This window comes from Pseudophryne corroboree, chromosome 11, assembly GCF_028390025.1.
Source record: "Pseudophryne corroboree isolate aPseCor3 chromosome 11, aPseCor3.hap2, whole genome shotgun sequence".
Lineage (NCBI taxonomy): Eukaryota > Metazoa > Chordata > Amphibia > Anura > Myobatrachidae > Pseudophryne > Pseudophryne corroboree.
This window is the reverse complement of record NC_086454.1, coordinates 73,672,355-73,682,972: the sequence shown is the minus strand read 5'-3', so window position 1 is coordinate 73,682,972 and position 10,618 is coordinate 73,672,355. Positions and strand designations below refer to the sequence as shown.

The window sequence follows — 10,618 nt, the reverse complement described above, 5'->3', positions numbered from 1 at the left end:
GGTTATACAGATGGTCCGACTAAATGTAAATAACATTTTCCGTCTGTATGACCTTGACAAACTGAACCTAGACCCTGAGACAGCACGCTCTCGCTCTGTCTCAGGCCTGCACAAACTCCTGGCTATGTTGCACTTTATGGCTACTGGCAGCTTCCAGCCTGTGACTGGCGATGTCATTAGTATCTCACAGGCCACCTTTTCTAAATATTTAATTCAGGTGAGTTAACACATACATACACGTCTATGTCTAAGTGGTGCTTCTGTAATGTAATATAACACAGTATTGTATTGATTACAGGTCATGACACTCACCTTTAATTTAGGAATGTCCACTCAGGTTTTGGATGTCTTGGATGGCCACATAGATGCCTCTCTCTGCTTCCCTACCCAGGAGTCGCAGTGGCATGCAGTCAGGGTAGCTTTCTCTGAGCTTGCGGCCATGCCCAATGTGCTGGGTGCCAAAGATTACACACACGTTGAGCTGAGGCCACCTAGGGGCAGGCAATATATTTATACCAATAGACATCTGGGCCAAGACACTAATGTGCAGGTGGTTTCTGTAGCTAATGAAACAATACACATATTCCGTGTGAACAATTTATTACCTTGAACACAGGCATTTTTGCTGTAACAAATCAACATAATTTTTAAATAAACAAACTATTAGCTGCAGGCCTGATTATTTATTTTTTTTGGTGTGTGCTGGGTGCCGAGGATTGCGCTGGCTCGTTGGTCCGGGTTCTACTGGAGCGTCTAACTGGGGAGTGAACTGGGGTCTGGCTTGGTGTAGTTGTCCCCGAGCTAGAGCTGACTTGGTGTGATGCCAACACATTAAGGCTTTGACTTAGTATATTGAGGCTTGCAGTGAGTTGCGTATTAGCGGCAGTGTTGCTTGCTATTATTCTGGACAGGTTGTCGTTTACAATTTGGTTGTGTTGGATTATCTGAATAAAGGGATTGTTGCTGCCGCTGTTGTTCATCCATGATGCGTTGGAGATTGGCTTGCATTTGGCAGTTGTCTGCCCTCGACTGCTCCATTGAATTGGCAATTCTGCCCACCTGAACTTAAAATCTGCCTGAGTTTCGACTCAGTCTAGGCAGATGATGGGGCAGACTTGCCAGGTATTGGCTGTGGGTGTTGAGGCACGAATAGTTTTGCTCCTGTTGTGTGGCCCAACGGCTCTAAAACTCAGGGCCCATTTGTGTCTGGGGTGGTGTTGTGCTCAATTGGGGGCTGTGGAATGTTTGGGGTGGTTGGGGTATGTCCTGCGGCGTGGTTGGCTGTGTAGGATCGATGGGCTGCAGGTGTAGTGTGTAGGTATCCTGCTGGTCACGTTCCTGCTGGGCATCCTCGGGCATGATGGCTGGTTCTGTATGGGGTTGAAGACAGCCACTATTTAGTAAATATTTAGCATTGGTCTTACTATAGCTTTACGTCAACATGCATTACTTTTTAATATTCATGTTGGAATTGATAAATAGATTGTGGCCTAAACTTAACTATGTTGTTCACCTTTTTGTGTAAATATGTGGCTTCTAACGTTCACTACTCAGTTGTAATAAGTTTGAGGGAATTGTTGGACTCTGAGCCATAATTAATGTGTGAACACGAAGAACTCTAACAAATACAAATTACTACATTTACATATTGGGTATGAAGCTTCCTTTGGAACAACACACACAATACAATAAATGTGTTGACCAATACACTCATACATTGTTCAAGGCAGTCAGTGGTCTGCCCAAAACGTTTACAAATATAGTGGTCTAAAATGTAAACATTAACAATGGGTGAAAAAGTCTTAAGGTGCCCTATGTTTAGAACTGGTGATGTTGGCCATGCAAAACAATTGGATGAGACTTAACATTTATGTAGGTGTTTTTAGCAAAGATTAAAAGTATAGATATTTGTTGTTATGGCCAACATCACATCTGACAATTAACCATCTAAAAAAACCTTACCACCATGTGCTTGCTGTTGGTGATTATTACAAGGATGACTGTTCATGTGTTTTTATTTTTTTGCTGTGCACAAACAGTGGTGCAGATGTATAAACCTGGAGAAGGCATAAGGAAGTGATAAACCAGTGATATGTGCAAGGTGATAAAGGCACAAGGCAAACAGCTCCAATATGTAAATTAACAGTTAGGTTTTTTTTGTGCTGCTGCCTTTATCACCTTGCACATATCACTGGTTTTTCACTTCCTTATGCCTTCTCCAGGTTAATACATCTACCCCACTGTTTTTTTACTTCTTTACAGGTAATTGTTATGTTTACTCACCAGACAACTGAGGGGATTGTGGATCCTCACTTTGTGGGCTGGCCAAAATAGCTTGTGGTGGCAGGGCTGACACTGCGGAGATGCGCCGTTGGGGTGGTGATGATGGTGCTGGTGATTCAGCCTCAAGACGGCGTCTCTTGGTTGGCATCCTAGCCACAGTAACTGAGCCCTGTGATGGGCGCCTTAGTGGAGGGGGGTTTGCAGAAGAAGAACCTATGTGATAAGATAAACATTAACATTGTGTTTTTCTATGTGTTTGCAGAATATGTGTTTACAGTAAAATCTTAGATAAAGCAAAAGTACCAGCGCTAAGAGTCGTTTAACCAAAATATTGATAAGAAACAGTTGGATCAGTTAATCAGTATCTTTATTTTACTTTTTTAACATAAAATAATATTAAAACATTACTAAAACCATAATAGATGGGTGTCAGGTGTGGGGTGAGCCTGCTGGTAGGTCCATTGTGCCCCAGGGTCCGTCGGGACGCCCGCCCATGTATTGGGTGAGCGCACCTGTGTCACGCTCCATCACGCGTCACCACGTCTCGCCGGTCAAAGACCGGAAGATGCCCGTGGAACGCGTGGTTGGAGCGCACCCAACGCTCCCTGGGACAGCATCACGTGCCCCAGAGTGGACACGTGATCGGACCAATGTAGCGATCCACCCCACCTCCTGTAAGTGTGTTGCCTGGATACAGATAACACACACGGGTTTTGCCTTATACGCATCGATACAGTGTCACATAGGAACAATTATATAGTACATGTAATTTCAATAGTCTCATATACATACATGTACATAAGTACAAAAAGGGAAAGAGAGAGTAAAGAAGAGAAATTTTATAAGATTTTCATATCTACATCTGTTATAGACTTTTTGATAGAGAGTTATTTAGGATGGATATGAAGGATCCTGAGAGGCATATATAGGACACTATACATATATACAGGGCAGAAAGGAGAGTTTTTCATTAACACAGTTTTTATATTATTATTGTCTACACATCATTAGAATCAATATGCAGAAAGCATGGGGAGAGATAAGTAAAAACCATAGATCTCAATACATATATATCTCTAAGGGATATTTATATGATGGAATTAATCTCCATACTTTCATTTAGACCATCGGGGTATACGGAATTAATTGAAGCATCCAAAATACTTCTCTTTTACATAAGTTGGTATATCTATCCCCCCCTCTTGCTGTCTGATATATAATCTCTAAAGCTAAAAGTTTTAGAGTTTCCGGATCACCATTATGTTTTTGACAGAAATGTCTCGAGACACTATGTTTCATATATTTTCTAAGTATATTTCTTTGATGTTCTAGAAACCGTATTTTTAGCGGTCTGGTAGTACGTCCTATGTATGGGAGATTGCAGCTACAGGTCAATAGGTAAACTACATATGAAGAGTTACAATTAATGAAGGATTTTATAATATGTATCTCCTTTTTGTATGGTATCCCTACCTGAGTCGTTCTTCTCCCCACATATTGGCAGGTGGTGCATTTTTTATGGCCTCATTGGAAAGAACCACATGGTTTTCCCATTAAGGTTAGACAATTTGTAATCTCAGCATCATCTGTTTTTTTTTTTTTTATACTCCTCAGGTGGCTTGGGGCTAACATTAGTTTCAAGGACTTGTTCTTCTTATAAATGATTTTAGGACTAGAGGGGATAATAGTTCCCAAAATATTATCATGTCTCAGTATTTTGTAGTTTTTCCTTATAATATTTTTAATTTCACCTGCGCATGTATTATATTTGCAGATAAATGATAGGTTTCTATCAATAGTGGAATCTTCATCTTTATCTAAATTATTCTTTTTGTTGATCTCTTTTTTATTTATCAGAAGAGTATTCCTATCTAAATTTCGGGTCTCTTTGAGTGCACTTTGTAACAAGCTGTCTGGGTATCCACGTCTCCTGAAGGACTCCATATGGGTATCTGCCTGGTGATCAAAAGTTTCGATCTCCGTGCAATTCCGACGTAATCTCATTAGTTGACTTTTAGGTATATTTTGTTTCCATGGTTTATAATGAGAACTATCATAGTGTAAAAATGAATTGGTATTGGTTTCTTTTGTATATGTGGAAGTGATAATTCTATTGTCAGCTACTTCGAGCACCACATCTTAAAATGTGATCATAGAGGGGTGAAAGTGTGAAGTGAAGGTTAAATTATAAGTGTTGTTGTTAAGAGACGAGATAAATGAAAGTGTTGTATCATAATCCCCATCCCAAATAATAAAAAGGTCATCTATATAACGGCCATAGAAGACCAGAGAATGCGCCCAGGGGCTCCCCCACACATGGGCCTCCTCAAAGTGGCCCATGTATAGGTTAGCGTAACTGGGCGCGAATCTGGTCCCCATGGCCTTCCCCATCACCTGCAAGTAAAAAGTGTTGAGAAATAAAAAATAATTGTGAGAAAGGATAAATTTTATGGAATCTACCAAAAATTATATTTGTTCCTCACCAAGGTCACCATCTTCGGTTAGTCTTTCAAAAATAATTCCACAACCCTTGTCATGTGGAATATGTGTATAAAGGGCAGAGACATCTAGTGTTAGGAAAGCATATGAATCTTTTCACTGAACATTAGTTAGGGAGTTAATTCCAGAAATTATAGGGCGACCGGGAGGTGAAGTGAGTGATTTGTGAATAATTTCTGGAATTAACTCCCTCACTTCTGATTTATCCTTTTATGTTGATTCCTTTTTACAGTCACGAGTGTCCTCACTAAGGTCACATATACGGGATACTACACATTTTCTTACTCAATTAACTAATGTTCAGTGGAAAGATTCATATGCTTTCCTAACACTAAATGTCTCTGCCCTTTATACACATATTCCACATGACAAGGGTTGTGGAATTATTTTTGAAAGACTAACCAAAGATGGTGACCTTGGTGAGGAACAAATATCATTTTTGGTAGATTCCATAAAATTTATCCTTTCTCAAAATTATTATTTTTTATTTCTCAAACTTTTTACTTGCAGGTGATGGGGACGGCCATGGGGACCAGATTCGCGCCCAGTTACGCTAACCTATACATGGGCCACTGTGAGGAGGCCCATGTGTGGGGGAGCCCATGTGTGGGGGAGCCCCTGGGCGCGTTCTCTGGTCTTCTATGGCCGTTATATAGATTACCTTTTTATTATTTGGGATGGGGATTATGATACAGCACTTTCATTTATCTCGTCTCTTAACAACAACAACACTTATAATTTAACCTTCACTTCACACTTTCACCCCTCTATGATCACATTTTTAGATGTGGTGCTCGAAGTAGCTGACAATAGGATTATCACTTCCACATATACAAAAGAAACCAATACCAATTCATTTTTACACTATGATAGTTCTCATTATAAACCATGGAAACGATGGTCTAAATGAAAGTATGGAGATTAATTCCATCATATAAATATCCCTTAGAGATATATATGTATTGAGATCTATGGTTTTTACTTATCTCTCCCCATGCTTTCTGCATATTGATTCTAACGATGTGTAGACAATAATAATATAAAAACTGTGTTAATGAAAAACTCTCCTTTCTGCCCTGTATATATGTATAGTGTCCTATATATGCCTCTCAGGATCCTTCATATCCACCCCAAATAACTCTCTATCAAAAAGTCTATAACAGATGTAGATATGAAAATCTTATAAAATTTCTCTTCTTTACTCTCTCTTTCCCTTTTTGTACTTATGTACATGTATGTATATGAGACTATTGAAATTACATGTACTATATAATTGTTCTTATGTGACATTGTATCGATACGTATAAGGCAAAACCCGTGTGTGTTATCTGTACCCAGGCAACACACTTACGGGAGGTGGGGCGGACCGCTACGTTGGTCCGATCACGTATCCACTCTGGGGCACGTGATGCTGTCCCAGAGAGCGTTGGGTGCGCTCCAACCATGCGTTCCACGGGCATCTTCTGGTCTTTGACCAGCGAGACGTGGTGACGCGTGATGGAGCGTGACACAGGTGCGCTCACCCAATACATGGGCGGGCGTCCCGACGGACCCTGGCGCACAATGGACCTACCAGCAGGCTCACCCCACACCTGACACCCATCAGTATATTGGTGAGTGACAGATTTGTCACATGACCCGCATATGTTTTTATATATTATGGTTTGTTACCAAATAAATACCTTTTTAAAATATGCATCATAAGTGGTTTAGGACTGCCTTCTTAAAATGTACACTAATGTTTGTTTTTAAAATAAGGATCAGTTAATTAGAGCTGCTACAGCTGTTGCACAACTAATCATTAGTGAGGTATAAAAATGGCTCCCATTGTCTCTGAGATTCACTTCTGAGGAAGCTGGACGACCTAGTCCAGGGAAACGCGTTAAGGCCTATGCTGAGGAACTTTTGCACTTCTTACCATTTAAAATCGATCTGGATAAGGACTTTTGCTACCCCATTGGAATACAAAAAAATGCAGATACCTCCCGTGTTGAGTACTTCCAGCAATCTATGGAAACCCCTTCAATCACCTAAACAGACGAATACTAAGAGTCATCTTTTCGTGGAACTGTGGATGAGGTATATTCAGGGTATTACCAGGTGACTGTGCTTTATACTGCTATCTGAGGAGGAGCGGATTTCCACTTAAGTCCGGGATCTTTTAAATCAATGGTATAGTTCCTATCAGCAAAATCTACTATTCTGACCACTCTAGAGCCATTCAGGATTAACTAATGTTTTCCTCATTATTTTTTATTTATATGCTGTTATCGACTATCTAGTCTCTATTATGGTTTTAGAAATGTTTTAATATTATTTTATGTTAAAAAAGTAAAATAAAGATACTGATTAACTGGTCCAACTGTTTCTTATCAATATTTTGGTTAAACGACTCTTAGCGCTGGTACTTTTGCTTTATCTATACTTAATCCCCTGGGGGTTTGACAAATCCCTTCCAGCAGCTGTGACTATTTAGTGGGTTTATATATTTTACTTTTTCAATACAGTAAAATCTTACCTGCATTGCCACCATCTGCATCTCTTGGCAGTGTTGGATGTGGCCTGGCTGTGCTGCTTCTCTTTCGTACTGTAGAAATATGAAGATTGTCCTCATGAACATACTATTTTGTTGAAATGTTTATGCAAATTCCTTATTGTGATGTAAACATATGGAGAGCGAAATGACAGGCATAGGAATGAAGAGAGTTAAACCTCCTGTGAGGGGTGAACCTAACTGTTATGAAAAGTACAGCCAATGGTAGAGAAGGGAGGGATTAGTATATATAAGGATGTATAGGCTAGCTAAGGCTCTCTTGCTGCTGGTTTGCCTTCTGGTGAGTGTTGCTGAATTGCATATTCACTAGTGTTTTAGCTAGGCTAGTTAGAGTGTTCAGGTGTTTGCACTGTATTATTATAGTTCACCCTCCTCTCTCATCTCACCACATACTTCTCTGGGATTATGGCCGCCTCTCGCCCCCTCTGTTCTGCCGGGACCCCAGCTCGTTACCGCTCTGCAGGCGGTGAAGCTGGGTCCGCGGATGGGCCTGCTGGCTCATCTGCCCATTCCCCGTCCGCCGACGCGGGTGCCCGCGCGGCGGTGGCTGGACGGACCCGGTCTTCCCTGCCCCAGGTTTCGGGTCCGGTGTTAACCTCCGGCCGTGAGCGGCAGGGGGGGCTGGGGGCACGGGGGAGACGACCGGAGGTGGCCGGGCATCGGCCTTCACCTCCACCTCTGGAGGGTGAGGCTCTGTTGCCGGGAGCAGGCACCCGCGGGCGCGCGCGTGCACGCCAGAGCGGGCGGCCTATGGGGGCTCCCATCCCATCTCCCCACCCGTCCCCCTTGTCAGTGATGCCGGGCAAGGGGGTCGGGGGGGGCGGAGAGCGGCGGCAGGTCGGACGAGGCCTGTCGCGGGGTCTCATCTGGCGGTGCTTTCTGGTGGCCAGGATGCTGGAAGGAGGGTGGTGGGAAGCGGCGGGCCGCGCGCACGGGGTTCGCGCACGCCTGCGCTCTCAGCCAGTGGCGCCGCCAGGTTCAACGTCTCCCCTGCTGCCTCCCTTACAGCCGGAGTCCGGCGGGGAGCGGCGGCGGGAGGGGGGGGGGCTTCCCAGGATAGGGCGCGGCAGCATTGAGCCCCGCAGAGGTGCCTTCCCTGCAGATGGAGAGAGCTCCGGCCTGCGGGGGGAGGGCACGCGCGGGGGGGGGGCGGTGGCAGGCACAGCAGTGATAGTGAGGGCCAGCAGGCGCAGGATAGGATAGATGACTGGTGGGGGGCCACGCCAATTGTGGTCAGGGGGGCCAGCAGATAACCAGAAGGCCAGGCGGAGCATTGGCCGTTGGGTCCCTTATCGGCGCCTGCCAGCCGACGGGCCAGGAGAGGTGCGCCGGCATCTGCGGGGGCTCCCGCCGGTGCTGGCCGCGATTTTTGGGGAAGTCAGGAGGCTTCCGGAGAGTTGGCGTCGGCCCTGTCGACGGTGGTGGTGGCTTTGGGCCCATTCGCCGCAGCCGCCTCCCCGGGGGCAGCAAGGCATTCCGGTGTGCACGCGGAAGCAAGGGCGTCCGGTATGCAGCCGGGGTCAGCAGCTCAGCGAATAGCGCTTGCTTGCCGTGACCTGGGGGCAGCCGCGGCGCAGTTGGGACACCGTCCAGTACGGACGGAGCGTGGACGCGAGGTGGGGACGTCTTTGCCCCGGAGTGCTAGGCATGCCCCGGGAGTGGTTTCCGGGGTCCCGTGCTTTGTCTTCTTTTTCAGGTGATCGTGGTGAGGTTGAGGTGAACGTGAGCGATGAGGAGGATTTCGAAGTTTCCACACCGGAGGACACCAAGTCCGAACAGTCGACAGCGTCAGGTGAGGTCAAGCAGTTGGCGTCGGGCTCCAGCGTGCGCTCCAGTTCTCTCAATTCCTCCTCTTCTTCATCCCTGTCGTCGCAAGCGTCCGAAGTTAGTAGCACGACTAGGGCAAAAAAGCGTGCGACGAAGTACGCTAAGAGGGCGGCAGGGAAGCAGGAGAAGCGGAAGAGACGCAAGCGGCTTAGCGAGGACGCTCGCAGGGCCAAGAAGCACCGCGATTTGCCGGGAGTAGTCCACTGTGATTATACGGCAGTGTTGAGGGGGTTGCGGGATAGCTGCCGTAGGAAGATCTGCAGAGGCGATTACGTGGATATGTTCGTGCTGACTAAGGACGCGAAGAAGGAGTATAAGGCAGCGACAACTAAGAAAGGCATCGGAGCTGAGGCTTTCCGTACTTTCGACAACTGGCTGGCCGGTTTCTGCGTCTTTGCGGCATGTTATCTGGAAGATAGGCTGGAGGAACACATGAACGTCATACGATACCTGCACTTGATACACGATATGCAGCGCACATCGTCAGTAATCGAAAGGCGGATGTATGATGAGAAGTTCCGAGAGAAGCAGGACTGCTTACAGATTATTGACTTTGGGTGCAAAGACGTGGAGGTCTGGCTCCAGGTCACCCGGGCTTCTCAACCTGCAAAGGAGCCCCGGAATCCGTGGGCGGACGGTCAACGCGCAGGGTCGTCCGCCCAGGGGAGTAGCGCGGAAGGGGGACCAGGTAGGAGAGGTAGGTTGGCTATCCGCGGGGGAGGACAGGCCGCCGCGAGGGGGAAGTGCTTCGCATTTAATAATGCGACCTGTTCCTTCGGCAAGCAGTGTCGGTTTCGACATTCGTGCTTGCAATGTGGCGGCTTCGACCCGGCCTCCAACTGTTTTAAAGGAAATCGGCAAGGCGCGAGGGGAAAGCAAAGCTACGCAAAACCCGGCGCGAGCGGGATCACTCAACAGGGCCCCAACGCCAATTAATTTGGACGCCATGTCCAAATGGTTGGATTGGTATCCAAATAGTACGGACGCCCATTTTTCGTTTCAGGGTTTTAAGTTTGGTTTCCGCTTGCCAGTTGCGGGCGAAGTATCGGTCAAGGCTCTCCGGAATCTTCAGTCCGCTCGCGCCTTGCCATCTGTTTTGCGTGAAAAAGTTGATAAAGAGGTGCGAATGGGTAGAATGGAGGGCCCGTTTAGCTCCAGTGGGGGTAGTCCCCAAGAAGACTCCGGGTGCCTTTCGGCTCATTCAACATCTTTCTTACCCGTCAGGGTCGTCGGTCAACGACGTGATACCGCCGGCACACTGCTCGGTGGTGTACCAGTCGTTTGACGAGGCGCTGGAGTTGGTTCGTAGTTACGGCCCAGGAGCTCTGATGGCTAAGATTGATGTTGAATCCGCGTTTTGGTTGCTCCCGTTGCATCCGTTTTATGGGTTTTCGGATCGGAGCGGAATATTTCATTGACAAATGTTTGCTGATGGGATGTTCCGTTTCCTGCTCG

At 46.0% G+C, this 10,618-nt stretch overlaps 1 long non-coding RNA gene across 2 annotated transcripts in view; it reads right to left on the bottom strand.

The window, feature by feature from the left end:
• Positions 1-583: 583 nt before the first annotated feature.
• LOC134969943 (uncharacterized) overlaps positions 584-10,618 on the bottom strand; it is a 266,149-nt gene continuing 256,114 nt past the window's right edge. For both annotated transcript variants that reach the window (XR_010189577.1, XR_010189578.1), the window contains exons 2-4: positions 7,301-7,369; positions 2,284-2,496; positions 584-1,370 (exon numbers count right to left, since the gene is read on the bottom strand). This is a non-coding gene — a long non-coding RNA (uncharacterized LOC134969943). The remainder of the gene's footprint in view (positions 1,371-2,283; positions 2,497-7,300; positions 7,370-10,618) is intronic.